Source organism: Colobus angolensis, unplaced genomic scaffold (genome assembly GCF_000951035.1).
Source record: "Colobus angolensis palliatus isolate OR3802 unplaced genomic scaffold, Cang.pa_1.0 Scaffold80, whole genome shotgun sequence".
In the NCBI taxonomy this organism is placed as follows: Eukaryota; Metazoa; Chordata; class Mammalia; order Primates; family Cercopithecidae; genus Colobus; species Colobus angolensis.
The window spans coordinates 5,713,043-5,729,511 of NW_012121821.1; the positions used below are offsets into that span (position 1 = coordinate 5,713,043).

At 39.8% G+C, this 16,469-nt stretch overlaps 1 pseudogene; it reads left to right on the forward strand.

Annotated features, from left to right (window-relative positions):
• The first annotated feature begins 9,356 nt into the window (after positions 1 to 9,356).
• Positions 9,357 to 10,897, forward strand: LOC105502667 (annotated as a pseudogene).
• Positions 10,898 to 16,469: the final 5,572 nt, after the last annotated feature.

The window sequence follows — 16,469 nt, forward strand, 5'->3', positions numbered from 1 at the left end:
TGCAGTTTGTCCTTTTTGTTTGATTTGTGATTTGGTAACCATTGTGTATGGTTTAAATAGTTAATATTTATTGGCAGTATGCAGTATAACAGAAATTGGACTGTTGTCTATATTTTGTCTTTAAGTCAGCCCCCTAGATAGTGGTTGTTTTCTTGTGTATTGACATTTTGGTGCTCTTTAAAGCAACTGATAATTGGGCTAAAATTAGGATTAAGAGGCCTGACAGATTTCCAGGCTGTTATATTGTTTTTAAATCAAAGATTCAGAAAGCATTTGTCTAGTTTTAGAGGATCATTAACCTCACTAGACTTTAATCAAGTAAAAATGTTTGCAGCAAAAATATTTTACTAGTTAGCTTGGAAACATGGGGTACTTTTGAAACAGTAACAGACTTGTGATTTCAATAGATATTTCTGTTTCAGGTGTTAATATCAGGTCTCAGATTTCAACCTGCAAGCTTCAGAGTAGTATGTTAAAGGTAATATAAACAAGTGAATATGAACATGAGAAATAATATTACCATCACTGGGACCCCTTTCCATGCCTCCACTAAAATTATGGTTCAGGTTTTTGTTAGATTTCCTATTACTGTTTGTTACATCTTTCCATTGATCAATCCCCATTTATATTGAATTAGTTGAGACTCTCCGTCCCTGCCCTGTGAGGGCATTTAACTTTAAGAGAAGATCATTAGGAATATTTTTTGGCCAGATGCCACACTACGTAAGACTCAGTTCAAGACCTGATTTGGTGAAAGAGAGAAGCTTTTTTTACAAAAGATTTGTGGACAGATTTTCCCCAGTCTTCCTAGTTTTGTTTCAGAGCCATTACCATGAAACAATAATTATTAGAAGTGATTTCCAATGCTGTTCTTGGTCGTTCATAGTTCATTAACAGTTCTTGGATTTTCTTATGGTACATCAGTTCTGATAAGCTGTTGTCAGTTTCAGATAAATGATATATACTTTACCTGTCAAAAATCTATATTCATTTTATAGAAAAACTTTTTTAAAATTTACTGCCTTAATGTAATACTGAGATCTGTAGGGAAAAAAATGACTTTACTTGGTGAATGGGAAAGGGAAGTACCTTTTAGTCACAGACTTGCAAAAAGGGCTTTTGGCAAGAGGAGCATTCTAGTAGGAACTGAAAGAATGCCAGTTTGAAGCAGGGAGTGAGGAACATAACCTTATGTGTGGAGTTCAAGCAGTTGGCAAGGCTAGGCTCTCCAGAGCTTGTAGGTCATATTAAAGATTGTCCTAAGAGTCATGTGGAATCACTGAATTGTGTGAAGTGTCACAATCAGCATTTCAAAAAGCTTCCTGGCTGCAGATTAAATTGGTAAAAGAACAGATAAAAGAGAAACACCCCTTCCTGTCAGGAGAGAAGATAAGGGTAGATAAAAATAGAAGTTTGTGGGCTGTAGGTGCGTGGTAGAAATTTTAAGATGTCATATTTAGTGACTTATGTTTTCTTTGAAATAGAAATTGAGGGCATTGTGGTGTGGGCATTGCTTAGTTTAGCAGTAACGGTGTTGATCTGTGAGATTGTCAGGATTTGCTATCTAAGATTCAGCGCCCATTTTTATAGTGGCAATCCATCTAGTAACACATTCATCCCCTGGGAGAGGGTAGATGGATCAAGCTATGGGACGGAGACAGCAGTAATTTTCTTCCTCAGTTTTCAGTTTAACGGTTGTCAACCCAGCTGAAGAACACAGTCACTGATGCTGTACTGTTGTTTTTAAGGGATTGCCATTAACACTGTTTTTTGAGACAGTCTTGCTCTCTCACCCAAGCTGGAATGCAGTGGCGTGATCTTGGCTCACTGCAACCTCTGCCTCCCAGGTTCAAGTGATTCTCGAGCCTCAGCATCCCGAGCAGCTGAGACTATAGGTGTGAGCCATCACACCTGGCCGATTTTTTTTTGTAGTTTTAGTAGAGATGGCTTTTCATCATGTTGGCTAAGCTGGTCTTGAATTCCTGGGCTCAAGTGATCCGTCTGCCTTCGCCTCCCAGAGTGCTGGGATTACAGGCATGAGCCATTGTGCCTGGTCACCCATCAGTGTTTTTAAAAAATTGTTTTTGTACCTATTGCTTCATTCGTTTCTTAATTATCCTATAAGACAGTATTCTTTTTTTGTTTTTCTTTTTTTGAGACAAGATCTTGCTGTCACTCAGGCTGCAGCGCAGTGGTGTGATCATGGCTCACTGCAGCCTTCCCCACACTCCAGCAGTCCTCCTACCTCTGCCTCCTGAGTAGCTGGGATCACAGGTACATGCCACCATGCCTGGCTTTTTTTATAGTTTTGGTAGGCATGGGGTTTTGCTCTGTTGCCCACGGTGGTCTCAAACTAACTATCTCAAGCTGTCTTCCTGCCTTGGCCTCCCAAAGTGTTGGGATTATAGGCGTGAGTCACCACACCTGGCCAGTGTTCTAGTCTTAAAAGGGAGGCGGTGGGCTCTGAAAGGTTATGACTAGCAGAATATAGTGAGTAGAAGTTAGAATGATTTTCAATTATTTACTGAACGTCATGATACTAAGCTGCCACCACCATAAGATTTTAAGCTTTACTGATACCCAAACTAACCATTTAAGAACACATGACTTTAAAATGTTCATTTGCACAAATGCTGAGTATCTACTCTACAAGATACAGTGTTAGATACTTTTGTGTAAGATAGGCCGTAGCATTTTAGTGTGGTATCTTGTAGTCTCCTGTAAATAGTTCTACAGGTTCTACCTACACAATTACTATGGCTGTCATATTAGATATGAGGTAGGTGGGTATAACGTGTGGGAAATGTTGGCACTGATTAGAAATTGGACCCCTCCCCAGTACAGTATAGGAACCAGCCCTGTGTACCACTTTAGCTCTTTATGCCCCCTGAAATAGATTAATCGTTTTTACATCATGACCTCTTCAACTTTCCTCAAGTGAGGGGAAAAAATTACCTTAACACAAAATGCAAGAATCTTCCTAGGCATCTAACCTAAGAATACAGTCAAAAGTGATTTGCAGAATGTGAAAACTGGAGCTAATAAGTTATTAAAGGATTTTAGTGATGGCTGCCTTTTCACAATGGTGTATCTTAGGTTATCTTTTGTAAACACTTTTCTGATGAAGTCATTTTTATACAACTCAGAAATTGATCCAAGGATACTGGCAGCCCATTCTACTCGAAGTATGTAAACTTGAGCCTTTTATATTTCACATTGTAAACACATGCTATGCATGTCTGTGCACAGTGAGAGACTGCCTACCTATAAACTTCTATAGCAGTCCATTTTATGTTTTCCTTGACTTACTACATCTATGAATGAACACTAAAAGACGAATGGCCCAACTTCTCATCTCTATTATGCGTACCTGGGCAGTAAGTTATCTAGAGTAATTTATCTTCTAACAGTTGTTTCTTCTGCTTACACACACGTGGACAGAATGTGCCCTCTAATTATTAGATTTGGCTAAGACTAGTTATTTGATCGGTTAATAGAAAAGGTTAAAAGCAGGGAGTCAAATTTATATTCTTTTTAGTTTCCTTTGCTGTTTCCCCTAACCTTTTAATTTTGAGGGCACTTCCAGGGGACTTGTCTCTACACTTGGTTTTCTTACCCAATCTCATGGCTGTAGGATTTATATGCTGTCAGTTTCCAAATTTATATTTCCAATTCAGATGGGCTAATATTTCAGCTCCTCCTCTCCCCTACCACCTACCTGCTCAACCCACAGTCTTACCCAACAGCAAATATAAATACTATCATTTCATTTGTGTAGACCCAAAACAGATCACTCTTGACTCCTCACACCCTACAGGGAAATACTTTGTCTCTACCACCAGAAGATACCTGGGACCTCTTACTAATAATGCTGGGGTTGCTCACTGTCTTTGCCTCTGCACAGTCTGTTGTCAGTATAGCTTTCAATCTATATTGTTTCTTAAAAATCCTGCAGTGGCTTATTTAAGACACAAGATCTCTGTCACCCAGGTTGGAGTGCAACGGTGTTACCGTAGCTCACAGCAACCTTGAACTCCTGGGTTCAAACGATCCTCACACCTCAACCTCCCAAGCACTAGGATTACAGGTTTGAGCCATCTCACCCAGCCCGCTCTTCATTTTTATCAGAGTAAAGCTGCATTCCTGACAGAAGTTCATGATTTGCTCTCGCTTCCCGCCATTTTTTTTTTTTTTTTTTTTTTTGGTGAGATAGAGTCTCTCACCTTGGTTGAAGTGTAGTAGCATGATCTCAGGCTCACTGCAACCTCCATCTTCTTATCACAAGCAATTCTCCCACCCCAGCCTCCTGAGTAGCTGGAGGTGCGCACCACCATGCCTGGCTAATTTTTGTCTGTTTTGTAGAGATGGGCTTTTTGCCATCTTGCCAAGGCTGGACTCAAAACTCCTGAACTCAGGCTGCTCCTGCTTCAGCCCCCCAAAGTGCTGGGATTACTGGCGTGAGCTGCAGCACCAATTTGGCTCCTCTTACCTCTGACCAGATCTGCCAGTACCTTTCCCCATGCTCACTCCATTCTAGCCACTCTGGCCTTTGTTTTTCAAACAGGCTAGGTATCATCTTGCGTCTGAGCCTTTGGGCCATTTCCCCTGACTGGAATGCTGGAGATAGCTGCCTGAGAAGAATCTCAGTGAGGTTTGTTTCTACCATTCTATTGAATGGAAACTGCTACCTCCCTTGACTCTGTTTTATTCATTGCTCTTCAAAAGCATTTATGACCTAACTATATATTTTGCTTATTCATTCAAATATAAAGTCCCATGAAAGCAAGGATCTTATTGTAGTATCTTAAATCCCAAGTGTCTACATCAGTGTGGGGCAAGCAAATGTTAATATTTGAATGACCGATCTTGATTTGTAGTTCTGCCTCACTGTCTTGTTAGCAACTATTGTAAGAGCTGTGTCAGCATGTTTAAAATTGTAAAGCATATAGAAGTTGGCATTCTAACCATTTTTAAGCATAGAATTCAGTGACATTATATACATTCACAGTGTTTTGCAACCATCACCACTATCCATTTCCAGAGCTTTTCCATCATCCCAAATAAACTCTACCCATTAAACAGTAACTCCCCATTCCTACCCTAGCCCCCAATCATCTCTATTGTACATCTGTCTCTGAATTTGCCTGTTCTGGGTACATCATATAAATAGAATCATACAATATTTGTGTTGTGGTTTTTTGAGATGGAGTCTCGCTCTGTTGCCCAGACTGGAGTGCAGTGGTGCAGTCTCAGCTCACTGCAAGCTCCGCTTCCCAGGTTCACGCCATTCTCCTGCCACAGCCTCCGGAGTAGCTGGGACTACAGGTGCCTGCCACCACGCCCAGCTAATTTTTTGTATTTGTAGTAGAGACGGGGTTTCACCGTGTTAGCCAGGATGATCTCGATTTCCTGACCTCTTGATCCGCCTGCCTCGGCCTCCCAAAATGCTGGAATTACAGGCGTGAGGCACCGCGCCCAGCTATTTCACTTACGTTTTTAAGAGTCATTCATGTTGTAGCATGTGTCAATATGTGGCTGAATATCATTCCATTTTATGTACATATATGCCACATGTTTATCCATCTTTCAGTGGACAGCTTGTTTCTACCTTTTGAGTATTGTGAATAATGCTACTATGAACACAGGTGTACAACTATCTTTTAAGTCCCTATTTTCAGTTCTGGTTATATAGGAGTGAAATTGCTGGGTAATGGTAATTCTATGTTTAACTTTTTGGGGAATCGTGAAACTTTCCCACAGCCACTATACCATTTTACGTTCTCACCAGCAGTGCATGAGGATTGTAGATTCTGTACATCCTCAACAATACTTGTGCTTTTCTTTTTATCTGATAGTAGTCATCCTAATGGGGACAAGTGGTTATTTCATTGTCAATGGCAGTTTTTAAAGCAGCTCATTTTTATTGAGACTTCGAAAAGTACTTGCCAGGCACAGTGGCTCATGTCTGTAATCCCAGCACTTTGGGAGGCCAAGGCAGGTGGATCGCTTGAGCTCAGGAGTTCTACCCTGGGTAACATGGTGAAACCCCATCTCTACAGAAATACAAAAATTAGCTGGGTGTGGTGGCACAGGCTTGTGGTCCCAGCTACTCGGGAGACTGATGTGGCAGGATCGATCGCCTGAGCCTGGTAGGTCGAGGCTGCAACAAGTGAAGATTGTCCCACTGCACCCCAGGTTGGGCGACAGTGAGACCCTGTCTCAAAAAGAAAAGCCAGAGTAAACTTAGTTTTCATCGAACCAATTCTCTTTTGCATTCAGTGTTTCATTGGTTTACATGATATTGTGATGAAATCACGGCAAAATTACATTGACATTGTTTAGAAATAAACACAGCTGGCTCTAAACATTACTAGTAGCATGAGTTCTTGGATATGATGTATTTTGTGTGACTGAGTCAGTTTTACAGAGAGAATGTAGTTAGGTTATGTGGGGCCAACTGAGGGCTTTTAGAGTATTGACATTTTCTTAAATGCTCTAAGTTTGCTCCTGAAAGTATGGTCTACAGGGTAGCAACATTGGCATCACCTGGTCTGGGAACTGGTTACAAGTGCAGAATGTACCATGTGAAATCAAATCTACATTTGAGCAAGATCCCCAGTGATTTGTATGCACATTAAAGATTGACAGATTGTGCCTTTAAACTACTTTTAATGGCTACCTGCTGTTTCAACTTGTAACATAATTTTAACCAGTTCTTGCCACTGGGTGTTTGGGTTATTTCACTAGGTTTTTGAGTATTATAAAGGATGCTACAATGAATTTCCTTATAGGTAAATCTTAGTGCAAATACCTGTTTTCCAATAATGAATTTCTTGGAGTGCTTGATTTAGAGTATGGATATTTGAGTTTTTTGACACATTAAATTGCCCCGATTTACTTTTACTCTCCCTGTATGTGAAAATGTGTATTTCTCCACATTCTTTTCAATAACTAGTGCTTTAAAAAAATCTATTTTAGTGGTGGAAATTGGGTATCTTATTTTTAACTATTTCTTGATTGTTACAGTGGCTGAAATATTTTTAAATTTTAGTTGTGTGCTTCCATCTAGAGATAGGCATTTATATAAAATGAATCAGTAAATAATGATTTGGTAATTCCATTTTAATAATTGAGGAAATAGTTCAGTAATACAACCAGCAAAGGGCAGACCCAGGAACTGAAGATCCGATATAGGAACCAAAAAAGATTTGAAAGATCCTTTTCTAATCTATCAAACCAGAATTAACCTAATAATATTTTGACTATTATGGTGGAGTCAGCTAATCAAATCAAGCCCTTTTTATTTCCATTCTTAAACTGAAAATGTTTCTAAGTTTACTTAGTGCACACAATGAGACTCATTTAAAAAGAAGTTATTTTGCATTTAGATTGTTACCTTAGAGAATCCTTAGATAATACTTATTTTTTTTGTAGGGTCTCACTCTGTGACCCAGGCTGGAGTAGAGTGGCATGATCATGGCTCATCATAGCCTCAACCTCCTGGGCTCAAGCCTCCCACATAGCTGGGACTACAGGTGTGCACCACCACACCCAGCTGATTTTTGGATTTTTTGTAGAGGCAGATTTTGCCATGTTGCCCAGGCTGGTCTCAAATTCCTGGGCTCAAGTGATCCACCCTCCTCGGCCTCCCAAAAGTGCTAGGTTTGCAGGCATGAGCCACTGCACCTGGCCTGAGAATACATTTAACTTTTTTTTTTTTCTTTGAGGAAATTTATAGTATCTTAACATTCTGAATAGAATTCTTGTGGTAGGTGTAAGAAAGTGGTCTTAATTTTATTTAGCTGTGTCATGCTGCTTTTTGTTTTTGTTTTTAGCCCTAGGTCAAAACATATTATAGGCTGTATATATATTATATATATATATAGCATTTGAATGTCTATGTGTGTGGTATTCAGGAAGGAGATATAAAGCCAATGAATATTACTTCTGTTTTTTTAGGAGCCAGGAAATGAAATAATTTTCATTCAGTGAGTAACTCAAAGTGATTGCAATGTGCAAAATACCTTGAGCATACAAAGAAAAAACAATTGACTGACTGGAAGAAAGGAACTAAAGAGACTAATATATGCTGGTCACTTTCTCATATGTTGTTTCATGTAAGTGTTAAAAACAGTCCTATTGGGGTTCCTCGTTTACAGGTGAGGTAAGGTATCTTGTAAGATTCAGTAGCAGAGCATTGATCCACATTAGGAGTCAGAAAAGCCAACCCAGAGAATATGACAGTAGAACTGATTCTTAGAGGTCATTATTTGAAGATATGAGGTGATATATATATTGTGAATCTACAGATATGTTAATAGACTTAAAAATTTAGCAAGCTCAATTAATATAAAGTCAATTTGGAAGCCAGATATAATGTAACTAGTGTTTAATAAGAGGTGTGCAAAGTTCTCTTTGTAGAAAGTTTTAAACCTTTACTGAAAGACATTAAGATAGACCCAAATCAACGGACATCTGTTTGCTCCTGAAAGTGTGTTCTACAGACTGGCATTGTTGACATCAATATTTCTGTTGTTGGGTAGGAGGAATCAGTATCATTAAATGTGACAGCTCCTCCCGAATCTATAGCATCAATGCAAATCAGAATAATATCCCAAGAAGTTTGTTTTTGTTACTGAATATGCCTGTCTGGTTCTAAATTTTATACGGAAGCTCAAAAGCAAATGATAACCAAGAGGGAGATGGAGTGAGACTTGCCTTACCAGATACTAAGCTGTATTGTAAGAAGGATAACACAGACTTGATGCAGGAATAGACCATGGAACAATATACAGAGACTAGAAACCACATATTATGAAAAACTAGATTTATGATAGAATGGGAATCTCATATGTAAATGTCAATTTTAGGTGGATTAAATGTGGACTTAATGTAAGAGGCAAAACCAGACTCTTTTAAGAATAAAATATAGGAAATAGTTGTATGACCTTGGATTGGAAGAATTCTTAAGACATAGAAGTACAAATTATAAAGGGAAAAAATGATAAATTTGAATAAAATTAAGAACTGATTATTAAAAGAGTGAAACGAAAAGTCCCAGACTGGGAGAAGATATTGGAACACAGATAATTGACAAAGGACTTTTATCAAGAATAGGTAATAAACCATACATGTATGAGAACAATAGAAACCCGACAGAAAAATGGTCAATTCGGGCCGCCGCCGCCGCTGCTGAATTATTTGGGCTGCAGCGGGCGGTTTCGGCTGGTGGTCACGAGCCACTTCTGCGGCTGCACAGAGAACCAAAGGTCACCGATCCCGAGTCGTCTTCCTTTCCGCCCCCCAGGAGGAGCGAGAGGGAGCCGCGGCTGATGTGAGAAATAGACTTTCGGGAAATGGCCTCTAAATCCTAGCTGAATTTGTTAGCCGCCTTCTGTGGATCGGCAATAGGATTTTTTGTTTTTTTAATGTTCTCAGCTATTTAGTATTTTGTTGGGAGAATAGGGTGACACCCAGCCTAATACGCTTCATAATGATCCTCATGCAAGGCATTCAGATGACAATGACACAGTCATCTAGAAGGACAAATGAACTTCAATGCAGATTCTAGCCAACACCGACATCGCTGAAAACCTCTATCAAAAAGTTAAAATCCTTTGCTGGATTTTGACAAGCCCTTAAAACCTAGAGAAAAAGGCCTCAAAGTTACGTGGGCCTAGCATGGTCACAAAGTGTTGTTATGAGCAGAAGAAAATAAAGACTTCCCTACTGTGAGAGTGAAAACCAAAGAAGGCAGAGATCAGCTATACTGGAAAACAAAGCTTTTCAGTATGTTCATGAACATTATTTAGAAGATGCTGATTGGTGTTTGAAAGCAGATGATTACACATATGTCATACTAGACAATTTGAGATGGCTTCTTTCAAAATATAACCCTGAATGAAGGACCCATTTACTTCAGGAGAAAATTAAAACCCTATGTAAAGCAGGACTACGTTGAGTGGAGGTGCAGAATATGTACTAAGCAAAGAAGCCTTGAAGAGATTTGTTGATGCATTTAAAACAAGACAAGTGTACATTTAGTTCCTCCGTTGAAGACAGCACGGGGAGATGCATGGAAATTACAAATGTAGAAGCAGGAGATTCCAGAGGTATCACTGGAAAAGAAACTTTTCATCCCTTTGTGCCAGAATATTTAATTAAAGATTATCTACCCAGAACCTTTTGGCACTGGAATTACAACTATTACCCTCCTCTAGAGGGTCCTGGTTGCTGTTCTGATCTTGCAGTTTCCTTTCACTATGTTGATTCTACAACTATGCATGAGTTAGGATACCTTGTTTGTCATCTTCGTCTATATGATACAGATATCAACCTACCTTACCTGAAAATATACTAAAGGAAATTAGTCAAGCAAACAAAAATGAAGATACAAAAGTGAGGTTAGGAAACCCTTGAATGAAAGTTATGATGAACAAAGGTAAAATGTCTAGCACTGCACTGAAGAAGGACTTCTGCATTTCTAACATAGAACACTGGAATCCCAGTGAGGAATTCTAAGTGAACATTCCATGTAGAAATTTTTCACATGAATGACTATAAACTGAAGCTTTAAATGACCTGTGAAGTCTTAAAATGCGTCCTCATACAGTAATATATAAATATATCTATATATATGAAGAATTTGTGTTTTTAAAATGGTGGTCAGGTAGAGGAACTAGCAAAGAGATTTTGTTGCCTATTTTTGACCATCTGTATTGTCACTGAGAAACTAAAACAATTAAATTTGCTAAAATTACACTGCACCATGTTAGTAATAAACAGATCTGCCCCAAAGAAAATTTTAAAAAAATGGACAACAGACATGAACTGACATTTCACGGAAGAAAGTTTATAAATATATGAAATAAAATTTAATTTTATTCTGGAAAGTGCATATTAAAATCACAGGTGCCATTTTTTACCTACAATGTTGGCAAAAAAAATGTTCAAAATGTAATCTATTGGCTAATATGTGGTGCAAGGGAAAATACTGCTGGAAGGAGTATAAATTCATACGACGATTTTGGAATCTAGTAACATTACTTGGTAAAGTAAATGTGCATATATCCCCAGGAGAAAGTCATATCTTTATACTAGGAGACATTTACAAGAATGTTTATAGCAACACCATTTGTAATAGCAGAAAACTGGAAACACCTCAAATATCCACCAATAGAATAAATAGTAGGACATTCATACGATAAAATAGTGTGGAATCTGAAAATGTAAGAACCAGTTATACACATGAACATAAAAAGATCTTAACATTGGCCGGGTGCGGTGGATCACGAAGTCAGGAGTTCAAGACCAGCCTGGCCAAGATGATTAAACCCCGTCTCTACTAAAATGACAAAAATTAGCCGGATGTGGGGGCAGGCACCCTGTAATCGCGGCTACTCCGGAGACTGAGGCAGAGGCTGCAGTCAGCCGAGGTCACGCCACTGCACTGCAGTCTGGGCAACAGAGCAAAACTCTCAAAAAAAAGGAAAAGAAAAAAAAAGACTTCTTTACTGGAATAAGCAAGTCACAGACGAATTCACACAGTATTCCATTTATATTAGAGATTCTAACATTTAGAGACATATTAGAAAAGCAACGTAAGAAACCATTAATAAAATTCAGCATGGTTTTCTAGGGGCAGGAGGGTAGAGGGATGTAATCAAGGAGGAGGTCTCACAGGGCAGCTCATGTGCCATAACCAACCAGAATGGCTGGCACCCAAGCCTTTTTACTCTTTGAACAGTATATATTTTAATACACAAGTATGATGTATTTTATAATCAATAAAATAGAAATATGCTTACTATTGTATGTCTAGCTGAATTCTAGAGTTTGACCATCATACCTAGAAGGTGATAGTAATAAATATTTAAAATAATGCTTAGGTATTTTTCCAAAAACATGACAAATACTACTTTATTTATTTATTTATTTATTTTTTGAGATGGACTCTTGCTCTGTTGCCCAGGCTGGAGTGCAGTGGCCAGATCTCAGCTCACTGCAAGCTCCGCCTCCTGGGTTTACACCATTCTCCTGCCTCAGCCTCCCAAGTAGCTGGGACTACAGGCGCCTGCCACCTCACCCGGCTAGTTTTTTGTATTTTTTAGTAGAGACGGGGTTTCACCGTGTTAGCCAGGATGGTCTCGATCTCCTGACCTCGTGATCCGCCCGTCTCGGCCTCCCAAAGTGCTGGGATTACAGGCTTGAGCCACCGCGCCCAGCTGACAAATACTACTTTAAAATGATTTTCTATTTATATTATCTGAAATTTTGTTTTAGTACATTTTACTTGAAGTAGGAGATAATAGTCCAATGAGGGCATGGAAGTAACAAATAGTTAATGTTATAAACAGTCTGCTCTCTCAGAGAATCTCGAGAGAGAGGAACATGTAGTTTGAAAAAGCATATTTTGAAAGTATTACTGCTTTGATGTATTTTCTTTCAAATAATATCAAAGAAGAGTATAAGGCTTATATTTATCGGAAGTGAGCATATAACACCACTTCTCTCCAGAGAGCCATAAAATTAGTCTTCATACAGCACTAGGTGGACAAAGGCAAGGGCCTGGTCACCAGCATCCCAAGTACTGGGCTGGGTGTTGGGAGGACTTCAGTTACCGATTATGGTATCTCTAGGTCCACAGCAAGGTAAACAGTTTGAAACTTTGATTTGCAGTTGATGCCACACAAAAATTTCTCTATTTGTTGTCTTGATTGGGACATAGTGATCAGTACAATTAATGTACCTGAATGGGGACCTAACAGTCATCCTCCCTTATGAAGCAGACCGCTGTAGGATTTCACGCAACTTGGGGCCACTCTGCTGAGCCTGTATATCTTCCTGACATGTTTGCACCTGTTGGTAATCTACCTGTGCCAAACCATTTCTGCCCTTATGGTGGTGTGGTATCTCATTTTTTCAAATACTTTTTAGAGTCCTAACAGCTTTGAAAACTCAGAATGATGACCTCAATTGGAGCCTGCTTCCTGGAGAAATTGGCCAAGGTAGAGATTACCAGAACCAGTCTTTATAGGACAGATTAAACCTTAGCATTGTTGAAAGCAACTACCATTACATGACAGCTTGCCAAGATGGGTTGGGGAAGCCAGGATTTTGGTGATGATGTATAGTGTCTTCCAACATTTGGGAAACCTTAGGTACTATTGGGTTCTGTGTATTCATTCATTCAGAATTACTGAGTTGCCCATTAGATGTCAGGCACTGTGCTAGGGTCAAACTAAAAAGTCCACCTCAAGATTAGCTAATATTTGCATGAAGCAGTGAATATTTTAATCTTTTTAGAGACAGGGTCTTACTATGTTGCCCAGGCTAGACTTGAACTCCTAGGATCAAGTGATCCTCCTGCCTCAGACTTCTGAGTAGCTGGGACCACAGGTGTGTGCCACTGAACCCAGCTATTTTGCTCAGTCTGTAGGGCTCCCAATCTGCTATGTCTGAGATCTTGTTGAATCTTACAGAGATAACTTAGAAAAGATGTAGCTCAGGAATTTCATTTTTTTGGACTTTCACATATATGCACTTTTCAGGGTTAGCCAAAAAGAGGTGGTGCTGCAGTATTCAGGATGTCATATGTCTTGGAAGAAGAGTTTATGTGAGGTCATTATGGGATCTGAATCAGATAAGATATAGTTAGTATCTCTCTTCAGGTAGGATTCGTTTAACAAATATTCTGGTCACATATCCAGGCACCAAAATGAACATAGCCGTGAATATAACATAACATCCCTCATCTCTTGAAGATCATTTGTAGTCAGGAAAGGCAGACAATGATCAAATATACAGTTTGTGTTAAAAATTATTAAGCAGTGTAAAGCAAGGTATTACTATATATGTTTGTCATGGAAGATCCTTATAAGGTGTGATTTGAACAGAGCTGAAAAGAGAGAGGGAGTGATAGTTATGTGGCTATCGGGGAGAAAACCACTTTTTTTTTTTTTTAGATGGAGTTTCGCTCTTGTTGCCCAGGCTGGAGTGCAATGGCGCGACCTCGACTTACTGCAACCTCTGCCTCCTGGGTTCAAGCGATTCTCCTGCCTCAGCCACCTGAGTAGCTGGGATTACAGGTGGCCGCCACCATGCTGGCTAATTTTTTTGTATTTTTAGTAGAGATGGAGTTTCACCATGTTGGCCTGGCTTGTCTTGAACTCTTGACCTCAGGTGATCCACCAACCTTGGCCTTCCAAAGTGCTGGGATTACAGGTGTGGCCAGCCACAGAAAACATTCTTGCAGAAGTAATAGTGCAAGTGCCCTAAAGTGTAATTGAGGCAGCAAAAGACTGCTAGAATGAGGGAAAAGAAGAATGATCAGAAATGGGTTCAAGAAGATATTTGGGGACATGATTTTGTAGGGCTTTATAGGGAATGGTAAAGATTTCAGGTATTTTCATGGTATGACAAAATTTGGAAGCATATGAGCAGATAAGGTATAATCCTACATTTTATCACTGGTTACTATTTGAAGAATAAGCTGTTAGGGAACAATTCCAGAAGCAGGTGGACCAATTGGAATTAAAGCAAAGGCTTTAATGTGAGTAAGAGAAAAAAGTACAGTTTCTTAGATTAGGATAATAGCAGTGGAAACAAAGATTCCGAGTTTATTTTTAAGGTAAAGCTAACTTCATCCATTGCTGTATAGGTGAATATGAGGAAAAAAAAATATCTCCAAAGTTTTTGACCTAAGAAAATGAAGGAAAAAATAAGTCATCTAATACTGAAAGAAGACTGGGGAATGGGGTGGAAACTTTTGAGGGGGTAGGTATCAAAAATTTCATGCTGGATATGTTGAGTTTGAGAAAACAGACCACCAAGTGGACACATCAAGTAGTCCTTTGAATATACATATTGGGAATTCAAGGTCAGTGTCAGGGCTAGAGATAGAATTGTGGGAAGTATAGGGCCAGGCGCGGTGGCCCAAGCCTGTAATCCCAGCACTTTGGGAGGCCGAGGCAGGCAGATCATGAGGTCAGGAGATCAAGACCATCCTGGCTAACACAGTGAAACCCCCTCTCTACTAAAAATACAAAAAAATTAGCCAGGCATGGTGGCGGGTAGTCCCACCTACTCAGGAGGCTGAAGCAGGAGAATTGCTTGAACCCAGGAGGTGGAGGTTGCAGTGAGCCGAGATCGTGCCACTGCACTCCAGCCTGGGCGAGAGTGAGACTCCGTTTCAAAAAAGAAAAAAAAAAAAAATTGTGGGAAGTATGGGTGTATAAATAGTATTTAAAGCAGTGGGACCAGATGAGCTCACTGAGAGAATGATAGTTAAAAGGTCAGCAGGCTGAACCCTGGGGTTCTCCTATATTTAAGATAGAGAAAATTAGAGTGACTCAATAAAGAAGACTGAGGGGACAACCTGTGAGGTAAGAGAGCTGAAAGAAAGAGAAAAAAATTTAAAGTTGGGGAGTGGGTGGCCTTGAAGCAAAGTTTCATAAAAGAGGGAGAAACATTAAGTGTCTGGCATACTACTGAAGGATTGACTAAGATGAAGACTGAATTGACCATTTGATTTGACAATTAAGTTCACTAGTGGCTGAGTAGTATGGTTTGAGTGGAGTGGTGAGGACAAAAGGGTGATTTGAGTGAACTGAGGAGGGAATAAGAGGGGAGATAGTGAAAACAGTTTTGTTGTTTGCTTGTTTGTGGAGATTGGGTCTTGTCCTGTCACCCAGGCTGGAGTGCAGTGATGCGCAGTGATGTGATTATGGCTCATTGCAGCCTCAACCTCCTGGGCTCAAGCAGTCCTCCCACCTGAGCCTCCCAAGTGACTGGGACTGCAAGTATTCACCACCAAGCCTGGCAATTTTTAAAAATTTTGTAGAGATGAGGTCTTACTATGTTGCCCAGGCTGGTCTTGAACTCCTGGACTCAAGTTATCCTCCTGCCTTGGCCTCCCAAAGCGTGAGTATTACAGGCGTGAGCCACTGTGCCCATCCCAGAAATGGTCTTTTTTAAAGAGTACTTTTTTAAAGAGTACTGTAGCATGTCAGCAAGGCGATGGAACAGGAAGCCCAAGACCCTTCTTCTGTCATGGATAAATGAATTTAACAATGATAGACCAAATTCCTCTGTGAGAAGTCCAGAAACCAGTTACAGGTTGCTTTACCACAGGTGAGACTAAAATCAACAGCATCAAATCCAGGTAGGTAAATTCAGCGACCTGTCGCTTGCCAGAGACTCCTAGCCCCCAACCCCTACACAGCGTGGAGCAATTGGGAGGAAACCTTCAAACTTCTATCTGCAGAGGGAAAGGTATATATAGAACATACATATATAGAACAGATATATATAGAACATATATCCAACATTCTATGTTAGGGGCCTGGCTGAGGGACCGCTTTCTGTATTTTTGCCTGAATCTTAGCACTAACAGCAAGGGGGCACCAGCTGTTATCTCTGGGAGCAAACTGCTCTGGAGTCTGCAGTACCACAGACAGACACTAGGCGAG